The 24,632-nt window shown below is 49.1% G+C and overlaps 1 long non-coding RNA gene across 1 annotated transcript in view; it reads left to right on the top strand.

Annotated features, from left to right (window-relative positions):
- Nucleotides 1-24,632, top strand: part of LOC113604322 (uncharacterized) — a 732,424-nt gene that overhangs the window by 647,545 nt on the left and 60,247 nt on the right. The window lies entirely within an intron of this gene.

Consider the following 24,632-nt stretch of genomic DNA (forward strand, 5'->3'; position numbering starts at 1 on the left):
ATCAACCTTGAAGTTGGGGCTCTGGGGCAGCATCCAAGAGGAAGGCTCCACCACAGCGGGGCCGGAAGAGGAAGAAGGGGTTGCTCCTAAGACAAGCTTAGTGCTCGGAGGAAGAGAGTTCCGCACAGGACCACAAGTACCCACACCTGGCGGTCCCATGCCCACCCTTTCTGCAAGGCACCACTCTGCCTCTGAGCAAGCATCGTTGGTAGTGGTTGGTTTGGGCAGTACCCCGTGGCAGACATCAGCCGTCCCGTGCAGTAACAAGGTGTCCCTGGGCACTGATGCTGTGGACCTTGTTCCCATAATTCTCCCAGAAGTCGGAGGCAGGCAGTAAAAACCCCAATTTTAGGGTGAAAAGACACACCATTCCAAGTCCTAACCTGCTGTGCCTAACATCACGTAGGTGGTACATGATGGAGATTCCACGGGAACCCCAGAGGGCTCTCAAAGCGAGAGTTTGTGCCCCTATATCAAACCGCACCGCCTACTTCCAGAACGAGAGAGGACTCGGGATCCCTTTATTCATTCCCTCCGTGCCCTGGCGGTGCGGGGCGGGGAGGCAGACAGAGGCCCCGCGCGGGCTGGCAGCGTCCAGGTCCCGCACAGCGAGGGCCACGCCAGGACCCGGCCGTCAAGGGACAGGCAGCCTGCTCTCCACTCACTCTACCTTCCTTACTTTTATCCACATGTATTTAAGGATTGCCCAAGCAGAGCAAACCACAGCTTTAAAGCAATTACTTGGTGATGATCAGGAAGGGCTGAGGGGATTCTGTTTGCTTATTTGTGTGAACCTAAAACGCCTGCTTTCTTAATTAAGCCTTAACTCTGGGTTTTGCCTCAAGCTTTTCATTTTTTCCTCGTTAACAGGTCCCAGCTTTCCGCCCTCACTGCAGGCCTTGGGTTTTGCCCAGGGGCTTTCTCTCCCTCCTAAGAAGCATCTGCTCCTGCCCCACCACTGAGGATACGTCCCTTTTTAATCCCCACTCCCCAGCTGCTTTTAATTTCATGATTACAGCCACGAGCAATATATAATCCTTGGCGACTCCAGAGCAAGGGCAGAAGGGGTTTTTCTCCCTGGCGCGCTTTCCTCCCTCCAGGTGCTTGCAAGGGGACAGACAGCCTTCCCCGATCAGCGCCGAGTCTGTGCGGGGCTCTCATGGTCCCACAACCTGTGCTTTTTGCTGTTTTACAGCTCCAGTGACTGGCAGAGCGTCCCATATACAGGAGACCCTTGATAAATGCTTCTTGAACAAATGAATGCGTGGGAATGAATGAACGCATAAACTAGGTCTGGGATTCAGCTGAGTGCAAGGGTCTGGGTGGGGACTTGTCAACTGTCTTATCACATAATATTGTTAGCAATTGCTTTTCACATATGGAGACATTTAATGGCCACATAGTAGCTCATTATATTTTTGTTGGAATATCTATCTACCCAACTGCCTGGGGCTGGACATAATTTATACATTACTTCCTTCACAGTCTTGATAGAGTCATTTAACCCTGCTTGCTGGGACTACTTGACAAGTTTGGTTTGGGGTGCCTGGGTGGCGCAGTTGGTTAAGCATCCAACTCTTGCTTTCAGCTCAGGTCATGATCTCACGGTTTGTAAGTTCGAGCCCTATGTCGGGCTTTGTGCTGACAGCAAGGAGCCTGCTTGGGATTCTCTCCTCCTCTCTCTCTGCCCCTCCCTTGTCTGTTCATGCTCTTTCTCTCTCTCTCTCCCCTCCCCCCCAAAAGGAAAAAAACATGAATGAAGAAACATTTCAAAAAAATTAAAAAAATTGGTTCTGTCTGTAGCTCACCTCTCACCACTAATTAGGAACTTCGTAGCTATCTCAGGTGACTCCATTTATTTGGTCATTAACTCACTCGTGAAATCTTTATTGAGCAGCTACTGGGCTCCCTGCTGGAGATAGAGTGCTGAGGCAGGCAAGCAGGGGATCCTTGCCTCCTGGGGCCTCGTAAGGTAGGGGGAGTGGGAAGCCAGCAACTCTGTGTGTTCTGATGGGGGTGGGTTTCTATGGGAACACCCACCCAAAGTAGAGGCACCTAAAACAGATTCATCATCAGAGAAAGCTTTCCCGAGGAAGGGACATCTGAGCTAGAGGATACATGCAGATTAGTCAACAAAAGGAAGGGAGAGAAAATGTCTGGGCCGTTACTGCATGATGAACTGCCCCAACACCTCAGTGGCTTCACACAACCACCATTTTCCTCTGTTTCCCCATTCTGTGAGTCAAGAGTTTGGAGAAGGCTTGTTTGGGTGGTTGTTCTCCATGGGGTCCTGAGGCCGTTTGATAACACTCAGCTGGAAATTAGTCAGGTTTGGTGAGTCTGAGAGGGCTTCCCTTACGTGCTTAGTGCCTTGGTGGGGACAGGAGGGAGCCGGCCTCTCTATATGGTCTCAAGGACTGTCCACATGTCCTGTCTTGTGTCTCTAGAAAAGTAGTTAGTCTTCTTACAAGGCACCTCAGGGCTCCACAAGAGAGGACTTGGCAAGTGCCAGTCTCTGAAGGCCGGGGGCCATGAGCTGGCAAGGTGTCGCTTCCCCTGAGCCCCACTGGTCAAGGTGGTCACAAAGGCTCCCCAGCTTCAGGGGAAGAGGACAAAGATCTCCCCCTCCACTTGCTGATGAAGAAGCATCCAAGAATATGTGGCCGTCTTTAATCTGTCATCTTGGTGAGCTGGAAGGAGGGTTCCAGCAGAGGGAGCCTGACCACCTGGGGGAAGCGAACAGGACCCCTGACTGCCGGACCTGAGCACACCAGGGCCACGGTCATGGGCGGGGATCCCCCACAGGCAGAAGTCCGGTGGAACAGACCTTGTTGCCACACGTCGCAGAGTCTGGACTTTATCCTGGACCAGTGGGAAGGCACTGAAGGATTTGGAGCAGGGGTGTGACATCAGATGGGCAGCTGAGAAAAATCTCACTGTGGGAAAAGGCTTGCAGAGGACCTGGTTGGAGCCACGGACACCGGCAGGAAGGAAGGACTGCAGAACTCCGGTGAGAGGTAGGTGCTGTTGCCTCAAAAGAGGTGGGCGGGGGCAGGGCGGCCAGCCAGCTGTGCGCACCATGGGGGCATGGACGCACCTGAGGACTCGCCCCTCCCTCCTGTCGCTCTCCCTGGCTTCCCAGCCTCGCTGCGGTGCCCAGTGGGTCAGTCGGCCCCGTGCTCCGTCACCCCACAGTGTGGGCGGTGTGCACGCTGCCCCCTCACACGCGGTTGCACAGACAGCTGTGACTCCATCCCCGCGATTGCAGCAAGCGTCAGTCCGCTTCTCTTGGGTGAAAAATGGGGGCAATAATACTCCACGTGACAGACATCTAACGGTCTCTGAAGCTGTGACCTCAATAGTAGCTGGGAGGAAATGATAAGTGGCGACAGGGAAGGAAATCAGATTGTCTGTCGAAGAAGTTGATAAAACATTTCATTTCTCTTAACGAAGGGAGTTTGAGATGGACCTGATAGATTTCAAGCCTTTGGGGGCCCATTTAGGGATCCTTGAGTCCAGAACTGGGAGGCCTGAGGGTGTCCTTGTCCCCAGTGTGTTTCTTACATTCCTGAGAGGCAAGTGAGGAGCCCCACAGAACCCCGAGTTTATGGCAGGTGTGCTTGGATTTGAAGCCCTCCCCCGCCTCCACACCCCTTAGTGCACCCTTCTGAGCTTCAACTTCCTTATTTTTATTTATTTCTTAAATATTTATTTATTTTTGAGAGCCAGCATGAGTGGGGGAGGGGCAGAGAGCGAGGGAGAGAGAGAATCTGAAGCAGGCTCTGCACTGTTAGCACAGAGCCCAACATGGGGCTTGAACTCCCAAACCATGAGATCATGACCTAAGCCACAGTCAGACACTTGAGGGACTGAGCCACCCAGGCTCCCCTGCTTTCTTATTTTCAAAATGAGCGTGAGGAATCTCCCTGTCACACGGCTGGTGTGAACATCAAGACATAATGCAGATGAAGGCCTCACAAGCACTGGCCCACCGACCCTCACACCCATTCTGCCTGTTCGGTTAGGTCCTCCCCTTTTGAAACGCAAGGGACTGAGGCTCGCTGTGGCAAAGGGACTTCTTGGAGATCATCTAGGAGAAGACTTAACAATAGTCAGTGGGTGGGTTCTACGTGGAAGCAGGTGTGAACTTGGCTAACATAACTCTCCTGAAAATGTGCGGTAGTGAGCTCTCCACCATCAGAAGTGTTCAAGCAGAGGCTGGAGTCCCCTGGTCAGAACCTTGAACTCCTGTGTGGGATCAGAGCAGAGGACCTTGAGACACAGCTTGGCTCTAAGAGTCTATGGGACCATAAAATGTTTCAGGAACAGGGGCTGACTCAGTTACTTATGGTCAGCCTTGTAACAGTGGATCCTCTGCTTGGTGGCCCAGCTTCAGATGAACTGGCCCCCTGAGGGATGGTTGGCCACGTCTCGGGACACAGCCTGGGCCAGCTGAGTTACTCTAGAATACCTTGGACCCTGCACACTTGTCAGCTTCTGCCAGCTGCATGAGGCCTCAGGGATGGGGCCCAGGGGGTCTCTTCCCCCAGCAGGGAAACCCAGGGAGACCTGATCTACAGTCCTCCTGTGGAGAGGGATTGGCAAAAACTTTCTTCAAGTAATTCAGCGGGCCTGGCCCCAGGGCAAAATATCCCGCGTAAAGAAATGTGTTTGATTTTAAGTTGAGTGTATCTCTTTTCCAGTACGGTGGGCTATGTGGTCTTTGCCACAACTACTCTGTTGCTTTCCTGCAAAAACAGCCTTCTACAATCTGCGAATAAATAGGTGTAGCTGTGTTATACATAGTGTAGGCAATAGGTAAATAAGTGGATGTGGTTACTATTTTATTTACAAAAGAGGCACCTGGGCTGGATTTGACCTATAGGTGTTGGTTGGATGCCCCTTCATTTTTTAGCTAGTCTTCAAGAAAAGTCCATCCCTTACACTATTTACACTAAGGCCAGGTGCTCCTCGAAGGGTGGTCAGCGAAACAGCATCAGCTTCACCACAACGAGGTCCCCTTGGACTGTCGGAAATACAGAAGCTGAGTACCTCCTCCCCTTCTTCCCCCTAAACCTCCTACCTCCCCCATCAGAATCTGCCTTTTAACAGAATTTTCCAAATGATTGACCTACACATTTCAAGTTTGCAAAGTACTGTGTTAGGAGAGAGCATGATCTTGGGGGTAGTGATGGACACTTGTGTTTAAATAGTGGGCATATTGCTGCTGCTGTCACGCTGATAGTAAAGTTGAGGGACAAAAAGTTCAGTAAAACCTTGTTTTGTGGGCATAATTCGTTCTGGAAACATGCTTGTAATCCAAAGCACTTGCTTCTCCAAGCAAATGTCAGGAACCATTGGCTCAGTTGTGGTCACGTGACCTACTCATGTTGCAAGACATTGCTCATCTATCAAGTTAAAATCTATTAGAAATGTCTGCTCGTCTTGCAGAGGACCCACGGAACAAGTTTCTTGCAATTCAAGGTTTTACTGTACCACAAAAGTTTAGAGTCTGCAGAGAATCAGTGAAGAGAGGATAACTGTAAACCTAATTGTGGCAACAGTTTTCATGATGGCTAATCTTCACACAGTCTTTGGCATTTTCCAAACTGATCTCACAAAATTTCATGAAATTCTCACAAACCTCTCTATGTGAAGATTACAGCTCTGCAGGAAGCGTGTCCTGGAATTGTACAGTGCACTGCCTGAGCATTTGTCCACAGCAGCCCTGCCTGGAAGGCAGATCTGCTGTCTCAGGTTTTGTGATGTGGAAACTGAGACCAGAAGCAGACAGACACATGAAAATCACTAATCAGGGAAGCGCAAACCCAAACCACAATGAGATACCTCCTTACACCTGTCAGAATGGATAGAATTCAGAAGACAAATAACAGATGTTGATCAGGATGTGGACAAAAAGGAACCCCCATGCACTGTCGGTGGGAATGTAAATTGGTGCAGCCACTGTGAAACACAGTATGGAGGTCCTTCAAAAAATTAAAAATACCCCATGATCCAGTAATCCCACTATTAGGTATTTACCCAAAGAAAACAAAACACGAATTCACAAAGATAGATGTACCCTAAGTTTATTGCAGCATTATTTACAATAGGTAAGATACTGAAGCAAGACAAGTGTCCATCAACAGGTGAATGGTAAAGATGTGGTATATATGTAAATGGAATATTACTTGGTCATAGAAAAGGATGAGACCTTGCCATTTGCAACAACATGGATGGACCTAGAGGGTATCATACTAAGTGAAAAGAGAGGAAGACAAGTGCCATATGATTTCACAGATATGTGGAATCTAAAAACACAAAAAAGCAGGAACAACCCATAAACATAGAAACAGACTGATGGTTGCCAGAGGTGAGGGGGCATTGGGCAACATGGGTGAAGAGGAGTGGGAGGTCTAGGTTTCCAGTCATGGAATGAATACGTCAGGGGGATAAACGGTACAGCATATGGAATATAGTCAATGTTATTATAATAGCGATATATGGTAACAGATGGCAGCTGCACTTGTGAACACAGCAAAATGATAGAGAAGTTGGAATTACTCTGTTCTACACCTGAAACTAATGCAACATTGTGTGTCTATGGTACTTCAATTATAAAAAATCACACAGGGACCCCTGGGTGGCTTAGTTGGTTGAGCATCCCACTCTTGGTTTCAGTTCAGGTCATGATCTCACTGTTTTGTGAGCTCGAGCACCTACAGCGGGCGCTGGGCTGACAGTGCTGAGCCTGCCTGGGATTCTCGTTCTCTCTCTGCCCCTCCCCTGCCCACGATCTCTCTCTCTCTCTCTCTCAGAAATAAATAAAACATTAAAAAAAAATCACACGCACGCCAAGACACTGAGGCCAGAAGCTTTTGAGAAGAGGGAAACCCCAAGGTCTGTTGGGGAGAGTGATCCTGAACTTGTGTAAGGGAGGGAAAGAGGAGAACAACATTTGTACACCATTTGCTACATCACAAGCGTTTTGGCATTTTGATCCTCCGAGTCCTGTGACGTGGATGGGTAGGACTGTGGCTCCCATCTTGGGCTTGAGAAGGTGAGGCAGAAGGAGCAGTCGGGATTCCCAGCCAGGTGGGCCTGACTCCTCAGCCTGCCCTTCCCTTCGTCCTGTTCCGGATAGGTTGTCCTCCGGAGCCTCCCCAGGTGCCCGCCTTTTCCTCCCAGGTGCGCTCCCCACTTGCTCACTTTGTGCCAGCAGGAAGGGTAGACGGTGAAGAGCTGTCTGGTGTCCCAGGTTGGGGTCTTTTGATCTCCCTGAGCTGCCGGCTGCCTTGGACAGGTGGCTCCATAGAACACCTAAGGGGTCTTTGGAGCCCGGTGCGTGGGACTCTGGCTCACTAGTGTCACTCAGGAGCCGAGTGACCCCGACGACGGGCTTCGGCTTTCTCAACCCGCTTTGTCTCTGAAGGGCGGAGCCATTGTAGGCGAAAGGCCTCAGGAGAGCAGGTGTTGGGTGGATGTGGGTGGTTTCTCTCTTGCTTCCCGTGTCGGTGGCCGTGCTTGCCATCTCGTGTCTCCCTCCGGAACGGGCAGACTGCCACGGCTTTTAGAGACCGCTGCTGAGTCCTCTTGCTGTTCACGTCAGTGTTCAGAGTGGGTTACACCGCGGGTCTAAGAAAATCGGCCTTCCGTGCCTTTGCAACTTTACAAGGTGGGGGATGGTCTCCCCAGACGGTGCAAGGAGGTGCAAGGAGTAAGTGCAGTTCCCTGTCGACCAGCGGCCTCGCCCTGCTGGAGAGGCCCGCGTGCGGCCCAGGACAGCAGGCAACGGGAGTTCGGAGCCCCGCGCCGAGGGCCCAGCTCGCCGCGCTGCGTGAGGGTGGATACCTCGCTGCTCTTCTGGTATCCTTGACCCCAAGCAGCCAAGACGAGGAGCCCCCAGACGAGGGTCTGGGGCTGGCTTGTCCCCACATACCACACACCTGGGCCCGTGCTGGTCCCGTCACACGGTGTGCCTGTTGACCTTCACCGCCACCCTCAAGTCCCCCTGGTGCCGTCACAGTCAAATTCCAGAAGGTCCATCCTGTGTGTTGGGTCACACAGTGGCTCCTGGATGAGGCTTTCTCGGTAGGAAAAGCTGTGTAGCCTTGGGATTTGCAGACGTGGCTCGATGGTGAAGGGGCGGCTAATGGAGAGCTTTGGTCATGATACCAACGTGTGGGTGCTGGTGACCCGTGGCTGACGCGTGTGGCAAAGCCGGTGTCCGACACCTGGACTGTTTGCTTAGGGTTTTGCTGAGCTTCCTGCCAAAGGTGAGGCTATAAGGACTCAGAGTGACAATACCGTTATTCGGGATATCGACGTTCTTTATGATCCTTCCAAAGCTCACTGGTGTTTTACGCCATTAAAATATAGTTGATTCATATTTGAGCATCCATGCACATACATAGCCTGTATTCACCAAATCCCATGTGTCTCTTCCATTTTTGCCCCCTGCTGCTCTCCAGTCTCCCTCTGGATTTCTTTTTACCTGCTCTTCATCTTTCCCCGTCTGGTCCCCATACCCCCAGTTAAAAGGAGGCCCAGATTGCTCCCCACAGTCTGTATAAACCTCAAGGCCAGGATGAATGGAGATGAAACGGTGTCCAGCTTATCCCCTGCAGGCGTGACCCTCACTGATTCTGATTGCACTCTGGAGTGTTCCTCCTGAGATAAGCTGGCCTCAGGCTCACTCTCTGCTTCTCCTTGCTTTGCATTCTGTCCACGCGGTGGTCTTTTGGAGCCGCTCCTTGCTACTTTATAAGGCTACTTGCCTGGCAGGTCCGCCGAGAGATGCCGCTGCCTGAGCTGGGGGTTTGCTCCTCAGACCTCTCCTTAGGTTAAATTTCCTTTTGGTCACAAGAGGCAGGAACCTGAGCTCCAGAATCCCTCCCCGAGTAACCTCAGGTGAGTCTCTCAACCTCCCTGACCCTCTGCTTTTTGTCTGTAAAGATGGGGGTGATAACAGTACCTACCTTCAGGGAATTATTATGAGGATTGGCTGAGATGGTGATTTTTTTGTTTTATAAGATGGTGACTCTTAAATAAAAAGTGTCCAAAAGCTTTAGCGTAATTTTAAGCTTTAATAACTTCAGAGGCATAGATGCTATAAGCTTAGGAAACACATCATTCAAAAGTTGATGTATTTCCATTTTTTTAAGATACTAATTTTATGAATTTATATGTGTTTAATTTTAATTTTTTGTTTCGGTCAATATTTGCCATGTTCAGCCAGAGGGGCTGGAAAGAAAAAAAAAAAAAACTTAGAGACTTTTTTTTTTTAAATGTACAGAAGTGAATGAATGCAAAAGACATTTAGACAAATTTGCAAGTGAGTGTGTATTTATATATTTATATCTGAAGTTATTAAAGCTTAAATGGTACTTAAGTGCTGCACAGAGAGAGGCTCTCCTTTCATTATTCCTACATAGTCCTCATTCTCCCCATCATCGTTTGGTCAAAGTAGTCATAGAGGAAGTTCTCTGATATTCATTATGGGAGGCCAGGAAATCAAGCCTGGTTTCTGTCACTCCTTTGGTGCTGGTCCGGGGCCAGAGGCCTCCCTGCCCATGTTCCACCTGCCCTCCACGGAGCTTGCTCCTATGGGCTTGTATCCCTTACCAAGTTTCTTCTCCTCACCTCAAACTAGCTCCCCTACCAAGAGCAGGTGAAACATGCCGGACCCCAGACTCTGGCAGGAAATGGGGTGAGAGCAGAGCTACAGAAAACTTGTGCCCATAGTCCATTTTGAACCTAAATGTTCCTTCCCTCCATCCATAGCCTTCCCCTGAATCCCACTCTGCCTTTGACCCTACTTACCACTTAAAGGGCACATCATCTTGGACTGAATGTTGTCACCTTCTTTCTTATGGCCTCTACATCCCGAGCTCAGCCCTGCCCATCTTCTCACACCTGCTTATTCTGAGGTGGCATTCTGGAACTTCCACTCCAAGGTAGAGCCCCCCTCAAAGCATTAGCCTCTCCTTGGGAACCTTGACCCTCACAATCCCCCTGGTGGAATGTCCCCCGTCCCCACCAAAGACCTCCAGTCAGCAGGACATCTTACACGTCCCAGAATTTGGTGTCCACAGAACATCAGGTTTGGAAGATGCAGGAAGTTGAGGAGAAATTTTTCTGCTTATAGCAACTGAGTTTGTCATGATCTCATCTCTGTGAAATGTGTGGGAAATGAATGAGTTTGTTCTTGAATGTTGAATGTCCGGAGTCTCTGGAATCCAGGAGAGGATACAGGGGTCTGAATCTTCAAGAAGAAGTTCAGGTGGCATTAGATCTGGGCATCCCAGTGTAGAAGTGCTGATGGGGTGGGGGGTACTCTCTGGCAGGCTGTGCAGCACGGTTGGAGAAGGAATGAGGTTGGAGCCCAGGAGAAATAACTGATGTGCTTGCCTGGCAAAGATTCTAGAAGCACAGCATCTGGGGTCACAGATGCCAGAAGGGGACAGAGATTCAGTGAAGGGGCAAAGAGTGGACGATGCTTGAGAGATGGCAGGAGGGACAGGGACTAATGGGGTGGCTCTCTAGGAGACCATGGAGACCCTGGAAGAGCGGTTTCAGGGAACGGGGGTGACAGCAGGACATTGAGGAGTGGGGAAGTAGCATGGTAGCCATGGCCCACTGTTGCAGCAAGATGGGTCATAGCAGGGCACAGTAAAGCGTGAAGGTGCTGGTGAGATGGGAAAGTGTTGGAGCAGTGGATGCAAGGATGGTGAGAGGAGTAATTTGTGGTGGTTTGGCCTCCACACACCTTTGGAAGATTCATTGGAAGCCACAAGAGACCCACTCTTCTGCAAACTTGACCCACGTGCAGGGGCTACATACAGCTCATGGAACAGAGTTCACAGATCCTCTGAAGCCTATCCAGGACCCCCCTCCCCTGCCCCAGAAGCCAAAGGGGTCAGGGCAGGTGCTAGGGAGCCCTCACCTCTTTCTCTGCTTACCCAATGCCCTCTGCCCCCTCTTTTTCACAAGGACTGTCCCCATTTTACAGGTGGGGAAACTAAGGCACAGGGGCTGGGGTTACGGGTTGCTCTGCTTCACTGCCTTGAGCAGAGGCAGAAAGGCAACCCAGGCCTGGTGAGTAGTCTGGTCTAATTAGCCTCTAATTGAGTTTCCTCTCCTTCCTCTCGGGCGTCACGGTGACATTAAATTACAGGATTCAAACATATAATTTCCTAAACTTAAATGTGATTTATCTTAATAGGACTTTGCACCGGGTCACTTTATCATGCACAGTGTCAGAGACCAGATCTATTATTCACAGGGACTATTACTGAATCAGAGAATCTGGAGCTAGGAGCGACCTTGAGAGGTCAGCTCATGCTCAGCTCAGCTGCCCCCGAATCTGTACAGTCCCTCGCCCTGTGCTGGCTGCCTGTGGATGGATGGCTGGGCTTAACCGTGGGCACAAAGGAGAGGCCCTGCATTCAGAAGCCCCGCATCATGCTTCGGGGCCAGCTTAAAGCCCTGTTGCTTTAGGGACTATGAGTATAAGGCTCACTTGGACATGTGAGGTGCTTCTGTCTCTGATTGCCTGGATTCTGGTTTGGCCAATAACCAAGCTGGGCTGTTCTTTAGAAAAATGCTTTAGAGTCTAGTATCTTTGAGCAGGAAGATGGTGGGTATCTTACCTAATTCATTAATTCGTCAGTTCATTTATTCAGTCATTTACTAGTCTACAGGGGTCCAGACTTGCTGGACAGATGCAGAAAGAAGTGAGTTGCCCAAGGTCACACTGGTGCATGCATAGTAACAGAGCTTGGGTTCCAGCTAGGATCTTCCCAGGACCAGGTCTTCTGGTCCTGCCACCAGCTGTCAACCAGCTGACATATGCTCTTTGAAGGTGGCAGCCTGTGTGTGGAGGGGTAGGCGGCTGATGTTTATCTCCATGATGAATGGGATTCCAGTCGGCAACTTGATCTTCAGCCTTTGCAACTTTGGGGAGACAGAGGGTGATCAAAAGAATGTATTTTTCTAATGAAAGACTCCTTTGGAAATCCAATACACCACTCTGTCAGCCTCATGAGCCAGGGGAGGAGGGATGAAAAAGATCTGTCGTGAGCAAGCCTGCCGTTGACAAGTTGATCTAAATGTGCGCAAGCTGTACAGCCTCTCCCAGCACCAGGCAGAATCCAAGTATGTGCTGAAGAAATCCACATGCAAAGATAGGGACACAGCATGGCGGCTCTGGCTCTGGAGCCAAGCCACTGGCGCCGAAACCCTGAATGCCAGTTTGACCATGGATTTCTGCGTGACCCGGCCAGGTGGAGACTTAAATACTTACGTGTCTCGGTTTCCAGTTCTGTGCAATGGGGGTGGTTGGACTTAACTCATCAGGTGGTTGAGAGGGTAGGAGGAGATCAGGAATAGAAAACACTTAGCATGGGGCCAGGCAAATGCGCTGAGTCCTCCATAATGCCGGCTTTTATTACAAATACTGTACTTTCTTTTTCCAAGTCCAGAGTGGACAGAACTGGTTGTACCATGGTCCTGGGACAGCATTTGCTTTGCTGTGGGATACTCACAGACATGTCCTTCTGAGCAGAGCTGGGGGTGAGAGTGGAGACTATGCACCTTTCCTCCCAGATTGCCCCTTCGTCTTACAACTCAGGTTACTAGCTCATACAATGAGGGAAGCAAACCCCTGTATTTTATTTTTCCTATTCCAGGTTTCATGGTGAGGTAGGTTCTTGTGAGTCAGGAGCTGTGTGGATCCCAGGGATATGGAAGGTGGCTTAGACCTGCGCATTAAGCTCTGGACTCAGCTGAGACGAATGCTCCTTTTCCACACGTGTGGGCAAACTGCTGGGAGCAGGGGAGGATGTGGATGGTACCTGGGGCTGAGGGGCACCCCTCTGAGGGCAGGTCTATAGGTTCTGGTTGGAGTAAGGGGCTTCAGAGAGGAGGTAACATTTGAGTTGATCCTTGAAGGATGAGGAGGAGGTTCTGAGGTTTTAATTCAGTTTGACAACCATGGGAAAATCCCTGGGGAAATTGCATGGACGGTGGCTCAGATGTGAGCAGGATCTTCGCAGGCTCAGGGAAGGCAGGGACTCAAAGTACTGTGTGTGCACGCATGTGTACAGCTTGGCTAATGCAGCAAGATGAGGAGGAAGCCTGGGTGGGGCTGGGGCTTGGGCGAGGTGGCATTAAGCATGTGCCAGGCTTGGTATTTACTGCCTCAAATCAACAAGTCACTGCAGAAGAGGCAGCTGGCTAATCCACTCTGGGGTCTGGAGGGCTTCCAGAGTGTGTGATGTTTAAGCTGGGAGCTGAAGTCTTGGGGAATGGCTGCCCCACGTGGAAAGAAGAGTGGGGACAGAACCCCGGGGATTGCAGGAGGCAGGGAGGAGGACAGACAGACAGCCAGCCTTGACTCTTTCAGTTGCGTGTCAAGGATTATGCTGGAAGTGGGGAACGATGGGAGATAATGTGTGGCCAGAAGTTGGGGCCACACCACTCGGTGCCTTGTAAGCCCCGAAGTCGCTGGGATGCCCAGCTAGTCACAGGGGCCGATGTGATTGGGATTCAGGCCTGAAGGCCCCTGTCTCAGCTGACCTGCTGCCTAAGCCCGGGGCCCGAGGTGTCCTCTTTTCACATCTCAGCAGCACATTGCTATTTGGTTGGTTGACCCTTGACTGGGCATCTATTTACCTGGACACACAGGATGCCAGCCATTGCCAGCCACAGGATTTTTAAATGCTGGTGGACCACCCCCCTCCCCTTGCTGGGCCTAATGCAGATTTGTGGCTCGTTCCCTGGAATTCATTCTGCACTACAAGACTATGATATTACCCAATGTTTATGGATGGCTGAGTCTAAAATATCCATTCTAAAGCCCACTGAAGGATGAAATTCCTTGTTACTTTCATAGATTCTCTTGTCTTATTTTTTCCCCCTGTGGAGGAACATAAAGCATTTGTATTTTTAGCTCAAGCCTGGTCATTTTTCTAATCACACCTGAGTTAGAAGGAAGGGCATTTGGGCGAGTGGGGAGGTGGGTCGTTCGATGAGGACAGTTGCAGCCTGGAAGGGGTCCTGTAAAGTCACCCCCTCCCGGCTAAAGTCTCTATTTGTCATATTTCAGCCACGTCTGGAAGTTGAGGGCTGCAGCCCACAATGTCTCAGCAACTATTATTGTTAATATTGACTGTTATTGTTTAATAACAATATCGACTGTCCCCAGGGCTCAGGACTCAAATATTAGGCAGAGGCTACTGTGCAGTGCAGCCTAGACACCCAGTCAAGAAGGAAATAGAGCCAGCTGGTTCATCCAGCTGAAGCCTTGAATCCTTGTTCCGCTCTCTCTCTCCGTGGTCAGCATGCCTGTATTCTTGGGGATTTTGTAAAATGTCCCAACGCTCCATGGTTCTGAACTGAACTGCTTTTAACTGGCTGCTCAGCAGGTCTTGCCTTCTTGTTTGCCAAACAAGCTTTTCCTGCTGGTCTCAGGTAGAATTTTCTGCCCCCTGTCTTTGATCCCCCAGCACGGCACCTGCCCCTTGTTCACCTGCCGGATGCTGTCATCGCCTTCTGTCTTATCAGCTTTGGGATCTTCCATTTGTGGTATTATCTGCCACCCAAAACACATGCTGAATGAATGAGCACATGAATGAATCGGCTTGGAAGCATTGCCATGAATAACCCTGAGCCTCCTGCACGGTCCAGACTGTAGCCGGCCCACGGCGACTGGCGCCCCTTGCCCCCGGGTGCATCCCTGTGGGGTGAAGTCAGAATTCCACCTACGTCCTTTCAGTAAGGCCATCATTGGTAATGACATGCATGTGCCCTCCTGTGTGTGGTGGGGTTTGGAACTGTGTGCAGCAGGGTAGTGAGACACAGTTCTCGCAGAAGTTTGTTGCATGCTTCGGATCATATGCAGGAAGGATGGAACCCTGGGTGTGACTCTGGAGGAGGCCACAGCTGGAGGGTGTAGGGTCCTTTGAGCTGGATGGTTACAGCAGACCTGGGTGCACCTGCTCTTCCTCCAGAAGCCTTCTGTTGCCTTAGTCTGGTGCCAAAGAGCCAGTGGAAGCCCATCTGCTCTGGGGGATGGGGTGCTGACCACAGTCAGCACTCTGCCTGCCTGCTCATGCAGCTTCGGGGTATCCTGGAGGGATGGCCATCCTACTCAGTCAGGCCCACTTGCCCGTTCCCTGTCTCCTCCTCCAGTGTGGTCCAGACAGCAGCCCAGAGCACCTGTGAATTGCTAACCCTCCTGGACCCCCCAGGCATCCCGGCACTGTGGGGTGCTTAAGAAGCAGGCACATGTGGCTGAGCATCCCCGAGCTAGTGATGCAGACGTCAGTCTGTCACTTAACCTCTCCAGGCTTTCCAGCTTCTGCCTTAGAATGGGAATAGTGTACCCCCTTCCTAGGCTTGTTTTGAGGATTAAACACCTATGTACTAGGAGCACATAGTAGGTACTTTGCACCGCCATTGCTTTCCCTTCCTTTCCATTACAGAACCTAGAACTCAGACGCTGCTCATTCAGCTCCAGCTAATTATAGTACCAACACTTAGAGAACATCAGCACTGTGCCCTTGAGTTTGCCGCACTGCATCCTCTGGCTGTGTTATAATGCCCATTTCACAGGTGAAGAGACAGATGCTCAAAGAGGTGATGTTACTTGCCCACATTCCTAAGCTAGTAAGCTGGGTTTCAACCCTGGCAGTTTGACCCCAATGTGCTTGCTTCTGGACACCTCCCTGCAGGGCCCAGGACCTCCTCAGCTGGCTCAGTGGCAGGGGTGATCGTGGCCTGTTCCTGCACCTCCCAGTCCTGTTACAGGATGCTGTTATCAGCTGAAAGGTCGTGCTGGGAGAAACACACAGGTGTGTACGATAACCATTGTAGGAGAACGGGAATCCTTCTTGACCCCTCATCCTGACAAAGTCACTCTCTCCCCAGGCTTGCATTTACTTTGGTGGAATCTATGTGGGCACCTGGGATACAGGCCTCCCCGGGACGCAGCAGACAGGCAGGGGCGGTCGTTGGTTACATCAAACACATCTCATGCTTGCAGGGGAAGTGACACTGGTCCTTCAGGGAAAGGATCCAGGGCTCTTCCGAGGGAAATCCCAAGGTGTTCAGGATCAAAGTCTGGGAGGCCCTCCCTGCATTTTCCAAAGATGGGATGCCAGGCAGGAATGTGGTATCTATTTCAGGTCCCTGGATAACCAGGTGTGTTCCGGGCCACCACGCTTCGTCTTTCCCAAAAGCTTCGAGGGAGGGTTTAGAGATGAACAAGCTGCTTGGGGGGAGGGGGGGAGGGGTGTTGATGATTTTGCTCTGAGCTGCACAGGTAGTAAGTACAGGGGTCTAGATTCAAACCTCGGTCTGCCTGGTTCCAGCTGGGTAACTTCTTAGTGGGCACGTTGTGTGTGCTGGGATTGAAGCGGTCACTGCGGGCTAGGGATAGAGCTCAGCAGTAGTTCCCACCAGTGATCACGCATGGGGGGTCTGAGGCATGCCGTCCCTCCCTGTCTCACTGAAGCCTCCCCCCGACCCTGGGCAGGGGGTGCTATCATCCCATCCGTTTTACAAAGCAGGAGACTGAGGCCAGCATGGAATGAGACAGGCTGGTCAGTGAGTAATGGGTGGTGGGGTTCAGGCGAGCAGTCTGTGCTGGGGGGACTCCCCCACGGTGTCCTGGCAGGTTGCAGGGCGAGGCAAATGCAGGCGGCAACTGCCCTCTGCGAGTTGGATGGGGTCGCGAGTTGGATGGGACCCGGGACTTGGCTGGTGTGTGGGAGCGGAATGTACTTCCTACAAAGGGCACAGTGATGGGGAGGAAGTGCCAGCTGCAGCTCCGGGTACCAGTTATCCAAGGCCTCAGGCTGGGACACAGGGTGGGGCTGCCTTGGGAAGGAGGAAGGCGCTGTGTTCTTAGGAGGAGGCCTGGGGTCAGGGCCCACCCGCAGGAAGTGAAGCCAAGTGTGGATAAGTAGGAAAGTCGACCCTCTGTGAGCAGCCAGCTCTTCTTCTGTGGGCTGGGCCGAGCCTCTCTGTTGGGTCCTTCAGCCCAGCAGTGGGGAGGGGTGGCGGGCAGTGCCGCCCACCATCTCTCTATGGAGAGTTCGATGTCTTCCCCTCTCCTGCAGAGCAGGTGGCTGCCGACTTCTTTGTAGACGCAGCCCTCACTTCACTGTTAGGCACTGCATGAACTTAGCACCATTAGTGCTTCTAGGTAAGCGCCCCACGGGAGGAGGGAAGGGGCAGGATGAGCTAGCCCTTCCCCTTCCCTGTGGATGCAGGGCTGAGCACTGCTCAGATTTCCTGCTGTGAACAAGAAAGCCTCTGCCTGCCTTTTCATAAAAGGCTCTGGATTTCCCCAGCACATTACAGCATGACCCAGTGTCTCTGTCATTAGGAAGAGAAATGCACCCGAAATAAACACATTGAGGGTTAAACGAGAAGGAGAGACGCAGGGAAGAAGAAGGGAAGTGAGTGGCGGATATTGATGGAGCCAGAGCGCCTGCTGCCCACGCCATAGGGGCTGCTCAACACCCAGGGTTCCACATTGAATCTATTTCTGAGCCACGTCTCTGTCCTCATTCACTACAAATAATTGCTCTGTGCCCAACCCACACATGGCCCTGCCGTGGTCAGCAAGGGAGGTTGGCATTAGGTGAGTCGGGGGTCTGTATGAGAGGCTCTGTGGAAGAGGTACCATTGAACCTCATTGGCTTTTCTTTTGTAAAAGTGTTTTCCCTTCCCTCTAGGGCATGCCCTGTTGCCTGATTCAGGCTCCTATCTATCACCACTCTAGGATTTTCCTCCACTGACCCTGCCCACCCTTCTACTTCTTGAGTCTTGAATCAATCTCCCTCCCCCCCCCCCTCTCTCTCTCTCTCTCAAAATCATTTCCAGTACAACCTGCAAAAGCACTCAACAACAGATACCACCACCTCCCAGCCTTGGGTCCACCTGCCTCCCTTTGAGACTCCTCTCTGATGCTTCCTTAACTTCCTGGTCAATGACTGTATAAGAACTATCTGCAATTATTTGCCCTGTTGTGTTACATTTTACCATTGCTTTTGCCACCCCAAGTCTGTGGAAAGGATTTTCTAAAAATACCAGGAACCTCCTAAGTGTCACATCCTAATGACCCCTCACTTCCCATCCTATTTGACAAGATTCTGTTGACCATTACTTTCTGCTGAAGACTCCTCTTCCTTTGGATTTGGTGACACCTCTCTGTTCCAGTCATTTTACTTCTCTACTCATCACTTGGATGTTGATGGTCTCCAAGATTTCTTCTTCACTCCTCTTGTCTCGCCGTCTAAGTTCTGCTTGAGTCATCTCGTGAAGTCTCGTGGCTTCACCCACCATCTACTTACCTGCTGATGACCCCAGAACCTTACTCTGGAGCTCCACATGGAACTTCACAATGATGTGCGGCTGCAAAGAAGCAGGAGTAAGGTCTTGGTGAGCCAGGATTAGGGACCATCCATTGCGATGCTTCCGGAAGATAGATTGACACAGGAATTCAATGAGTTGCTCAGAGTGTAGGCAAAACAATAGCCTTGTGATTCGGTTTAGATAGGAAGCAGGATTAAATTAGAACCTCGTGGCCATACAATTTTATTTGCCTACTTCCTAGAGGTATTTGCCTGAATCCTAGAGGAAGGGATGAGAGCACAGCTCTAACTGTCCTAAGATTTTGAAAAAGGTTGATGAGCAAAATATTATATATTAAATGATGAGGTGAAGAAATGGATGAGGTAATTAGCAGAGAGGAATTGAGGTCATGGGATCTGTAAGTGTGTTATGTTGGAACTTTACAGTTAGTTGGGAAAAAAAATCTGTTTAATATAGAATCCCATTTGTTTCCAACAAAGTCAAGAACATTTCTTGCAGCTTATTAGCACAATTGGCGGAGTCTAACGATTCCAAGGTTTGTGAAGGTCGCAGAACCAGGCCGAAAAGGCACAATCATTGTGGAAGTGCCCCCAGGTTTTAACATGTTCAAAAAATGTTTCATTGTGGTAAAGTACATATAAAATTTACTATCTTAACCATTTTTAAATGTAAACTTCATTGGATTAAGTGCGTTCAGGTTGTGTAACAAACACTACCATCCATCTCCAGAAATCTTTCATCTTGCAAAGCTGGAATTCTGTATCCACCAACTTCCCGCGCTTCCTTCCCCCAGCCCCTGGCATCCGCCAGTCTACCTTCTGTGCCTATGAATCTGACCACTCTAGGTAACTCCCGAGAAGTGGAATCAGGCAGTATTTGTCTTTTTACGATTGGCGTTTTCACTTAGCATAATGCCCTCAAGGTTTATCTGTGCTGTAGCACGTGTTGGAATCTCTTTCCTCTTTAGGCTGATTAATAGTCCATGATACACGTATACCCGGCACCCAGGAGTTTACTGATGAGCTTCAAGCAGGGATTGGTTTGAGGCTTCTTTTGTGTTCTAAATGGGAGTGCCACCTCTTCAAGGAGTTTTACAGGAGGGAACATGTGGGTTTGAGTAGATTTCCCCCTCAAAAAACCCACACCCATCTTTATAGCCTTTATGTTGCCTGAGTTGATTTTCAATTCTTTTTCCCTTTTGGTTCAGGAAAGTCTTCTCTTTTAATTATGCTAAAGGGAACAAAGGAAGGGATGGGTGCTGAACTCACTAAGGTCTTGGGTTCAAAGCAGGATACATGCCCAGGGTCTGCTGTGATGGGAAACAATTTCAGTTACCCCAAGGGAAAAATGGAAAAATGGAGTCAGAGCATGGGGCCAAGGCCCCCAACATCCCACCCACCCACAGGGACGACTCTGGTAGTTATAGCTTGGTCTTCCTTTCACGTGCAGAGTGCTGGACACTGCTCCACTCAGGGCATGTAGGTGGGAAGGGAAACGCAAAGCAAACCTTACCTTGGGATCCCTTTTCCACCTAGATCAGAACCGTGCCTTTGATAGCTTGCTGTTTGGAAGAGAATGTGTTGTGTCCCAATTTCTATTTTATAATGCCTCTTTGTTCTTACAGTGCTACTTTTCTACAAAGGAATATTTGTAGAAATTCTGGATGCAATAGGGGGCTTTGAAATGAGAAAAATGGAGATTCTGTAAGCCTATTTGGAAACCAAGATTCTGCCCAAAAGTTAAATTTATTTTGAAAGAATCTAGACTGATTTTCCTTGCCACTGGTATAATCTCTCATTCTCTGTTCTCCCCTTATCTCCCTCCCACTCCTTCTCTGTAACTCTCTTCCTCCTTCCCCCCTGCCCTCTCTCAGGCACATACTCACATATGTGCCACATAGGGAAAATGACTCCTGCTCTTTTGCCCTTGTCCATTGAAAACGTGACCTGTGCCTGCTGGCTATCTGGAAACCTTTCAGGCTTGCCTCCCAGTAGCCCCTGTGAGTAGTTGAATTACCATTTCTCACCCTAACCTCAAAGAGGGTTTGTTAACAAAGCCTAAGGTGCAGAAGAGGCCAAGAAAGCCAGCTCAGAGGCAGGTAGAGCCATGAGGATTGCAGCAGGAATATAAATGGGTATTTTTTTTTTTCCTCCAAAGAAGGATTTTTAAAGGTTATCAAGTTATTCCCTTTCAAATAGAGGGCAGAAATACCGGAGACTACAGTTGTTGAAGGGAACTTGACTGAAAGTTTTCAGTTGGTCAGGAGGTTTGGGAGAGGAAGACTTTCTCTGAAAGGGCATAATCTGAACTCAGAAAAATAAGGTTTTTGGTTCAAACTCCAACCCTCCTTCAGGACCTTTCAGTGAACTTGAGCAAATCGTGTCCTGTCTCTGGGCTTTAGCAGAACAACGTTCCATTGGGTTTCAGGGAAGCCTGAATTTATCAAGGTGCTATCGCTCTTTAGCTGTGGAGCCTCTGGGATGCTGTTTAGCCATCTCTTTCTCTCTCTCTTTATCTCAAAGTGGAGATTGCGAGAGCCTCCCTCACTCTGGGGAGACTTTTGGAAGACAGCTCTTAGTTCACTCAAGGCAGGTGAATGTCATTCCAGAAAATGCCCACGATGATGATAGGGATGACTAGTGCTTGCTGAATATCAGGGCGCCCTCCCAGTGCTTTGCAGAGCGCAACGGGCTCTTGTAAAAGGAGGCTTCTAACAATACGTATTTGGGCTAGGCCCCCTTTAGCATAATGGGCTGTGCCATTTTGAAACTGGAGAAAACCTGTTCTGTTCTGATTTCTTCGAGAGAGTGTTTATTTACCCAACCTGTGTTGTTATATTTTCTTGTAGCGTACGTCCTTCTCCTGCATTTCAAGGTAGAAGAGCCATTACACCTAATGAGAGCTCCTTTCTAGCCAGCGTGCCACTTAGAATGTTCAAGAGTGTGTTAGAATTTTAACCTTTCAATGCATCTTTGTAATGGCATGTCACCCTTAAAAAATGAGATGTCAGCTTCCCGCTGAAAGGAACAGACACTGATTTTCAACCCGAAAACCACCACTTGTCCTTCTCTAGGAGCCTCATTTAGGTTGAGGATGTTATAAAATACCATGAGATGGAAAGGCAGTATAAATGCTGCTTGTGGGATGTGTCCATTCTCATGGGATCCGTGTTGGGAATGAAGCAAATACCTCGTGGGGTGACACATTCTCATTTAAGCAGTGCTCTAGGATCCTGCATCACATCGCCTTGAAATGCATTGCTAGCAACCCTATTTTTAAAGAGGCTTCAATATCACCTAAGTGAATTAATGTTGCCAGGAAAGGCATTTTGAGAATTGATGCATTAGAAATAATTGTCTTCTCGGTGCTCACAAACGTGATGGATTCCTCCTGTTCTTTTATCCCCATTGCTGTGGAAGCGGTCCTTCTACCTCTTGTCATTATCATTTACCATCCTGGAACTTTCTCTTGTCCAAATGGAGCCTCTCACTGCTCCCTAAACACACTAGGCGCTTCACCTGAATGGTGAAACCCTACCCATCTTTCAAGACCTGGTTCGGAAGTCCCTTCATCTCTAACTTTTCCCAGATTCCCTCACATAGGGCTTCTTGCCCCCTCGTCCTCAGACATCCTCTGGTACTTTCTTTATCACTCGACAGTGGCACTTCCCACACTGAATGGCAGTTAGCTGTTAGCTTGTCTGTTTCCAGGACTGTGAGCTCAAGGGTAGCTTGGGGTTGGGGGCACATTTTATTCATCTTTTGTCAGTATCTGCCTGATAGTGTCCGGGAAATATTTGACACTCATTTGAACTCTGATGGGGAAACAAATGAAAAAAAAAAATAGTGATCTCTAAGAGATGCCAAAGCTGGTTTAGGGTGAGAGAAGCCAGGGGAGATTTCTGCTAAAAAATAAATAAGATAAAAGAAGATAAAAGAAGATAAAATAAAAAAAAATAAAACAATACCATGAGAAAGGACTTTTCCTTCTTTACAGTATATACCCCGCCCCTTTTACAGCGGAGGACATTGCCTGTCCGAGGGCAGCACTCATGATACAGAGCTGGGTCTATGCCTCAGCACTACAGCGCGTCTCCTTACTCATGCAGGGTAGTTTTCTTTCCACAGCATGACCTCTGAGGCGTGGTCTTGAAGGAAGTGATGAACATGAAGTAGTAGCTACTGAAGGACATGGCAAAAGTAAAGAGTAAAGCAGGTAAAGAGTAAAGCAGGCTGCAGGTTGCCTCCCTTTATGCATCCAGCTCCCTCCATCCTCCATAGCTGTGGCAGACTGGGTCCTAAGAACGTGTGTGCTTGACTGGGACTAGAAAAGGGGGTGTCAGCCGTGCGACTGTGCCATAATGATAGTAATGGAGCTGACAGTGCGGGTTGCTCCTCCACCTCCCATCTCCCTTCCCTATGGCTCAGAGGCCCCACTCAGTACCCACGGCGGTGTGTTGCTGGAGGCCCATTGGAATTATCCATAATGATTGAAATCCTGTATGGAGGTTCTACCCCCTTGCTACGAGTCCATGTAAACATGGACATGGGTCATCATTCTGGCCAATGACACAGGCAGGACCAGTGTTCTGGTAGTGTCCTCACTATCAAAAAGAGACCCATGTCGGGTTGCCAGATTTGGCAAATAAAAATACGGCACACCTAGTTACATCTGAATTTCAGACAAATGACAGTTTTTTTTTTTTTTTTTTTAGTGAAAGTATGTTCCATGCAATATTTAGATGCCCATGAGACATTCGTGAGGTATCTTCCTCCAAAATCATCCACGGTCTCAGAATATTTGCTAATGAGATGTATGATCTTGGAGCAGAGTCACAGACAACAGATTCATACTTCCTGGGGCTCAGACATTTTGGAAAATGACAGAGTCCTGTTCATGAAACAGGCTTGGTTCAGTGCCCCTTCTATCTTGAAGAGCTGTTTGGTCTTCAAGAACCATAGTGTGTGTGTGTGTGTGTGTGTGTGTGTGTGTGTGTGTGTGTGTGTGTTGGTTTGTTTTTTCTAATAGCATTCTCCTCTTTTTCCAGCCTCCAGTAAAGTTGGCCATGTTAATAGATGTCATAGATTTTTATTTTACCTTCGGGTAGGGCTGTGAGCAACCTTTTGGAGCTACGTAGAAACATTTGTAGAACATCTGGGATGGCAAGTTGGCTTGAAGGGTGGTGAGTGGTCAGTTACTTAATCACTGCCTTGCCTAGAAAATTAACTGTCACTCAGCTTCCTCATCTGTAATATTATTACTGACCTCACAGCCTTGTCATGAGAATTAAGAAGAGGGGAAACATGCAAATCAGTGCAGCCACTTTGGAAGACAGTGAGACAGTTTCTTACAAAACTAAGAATACTCTTACCATATGATCAACAATTGCACTCTTGGTATTTACCCAAAGGAGTAAAGAACTTAGATCCATCCAAAACCTGAGCACAGATGTTTACAGTTACTTTATTCATAATTGCCAAAACTCGGGAGCAACCAAGATGTTCTTCAATACATGCATGGATAAGTAAACTGTCATATATCTAGACACTGGGCTACTATTCAGTGCTAAAAAGAAATGAGCTATGAGTCCATGAAAAGGCATGGAGGATCCTTAAATGCATGTTCTGAAGTAAAGGAAGGGGATCTGAAAAGGCTACATGCTGTAGGATTCCAACAAAGGACATTCTGGGAGAGGCAAAACTCGGAACAGTGAAAAGATGAGTGGTTCCAATGGGTAGGGAGGGAGGGGATGAGTAGGCAGAGCATAGTGGATTTTTAGGGCAATGACACAACTCTGTATGATGCTATAATGGTAGATACATGTCATCACACATTTGATCAACCCCCAGGATGTAAAATGCCAAGAGTAAACCCTAATGTAAACTATGGACTTTGGGTGATGATGATGTGTCATTGTAGATCTGTCAGTTATAACAAGTGGACCATTGTGGTGGGGGATGTTAATAGTGGGGGAGGTTAGTCATATATGGGGCCACGGGATATATGGGAAATCTCTGTACCTTCCTCTTAATTTTGCCATGAACTTAAAACTTCTCAAAAAACCCAAGTCTGTTTTTTTATTTATTCTTATTTTTTGTAATGTTCATTACATATATATATATATATGTATATATATATATATATATATGTATATATATAATTTATTGTCAAATTGGTTTCCATATAACACCCAGTGCTCATCCTCAATGCTTATCACCCACTTTCCTCTCTCCCCCACCCCCCATCAA

This window comes from Acinonyx jubatus, chromosome E2 (genome assembly GCF_027475565.1).
Source record: "Acinonyx jubatus isolate Ajub_Pintada_27869175 chromosome E2, VMU_Ajub_asm_v1.0, whole genome shotgun sequence".
Classification (NCBI taxonomy): Eukaryota; Metazoa; Chordata; class Mammalia; order Carnivora; family Felidae; genus Acinonyx; species Acinonyx jubatus.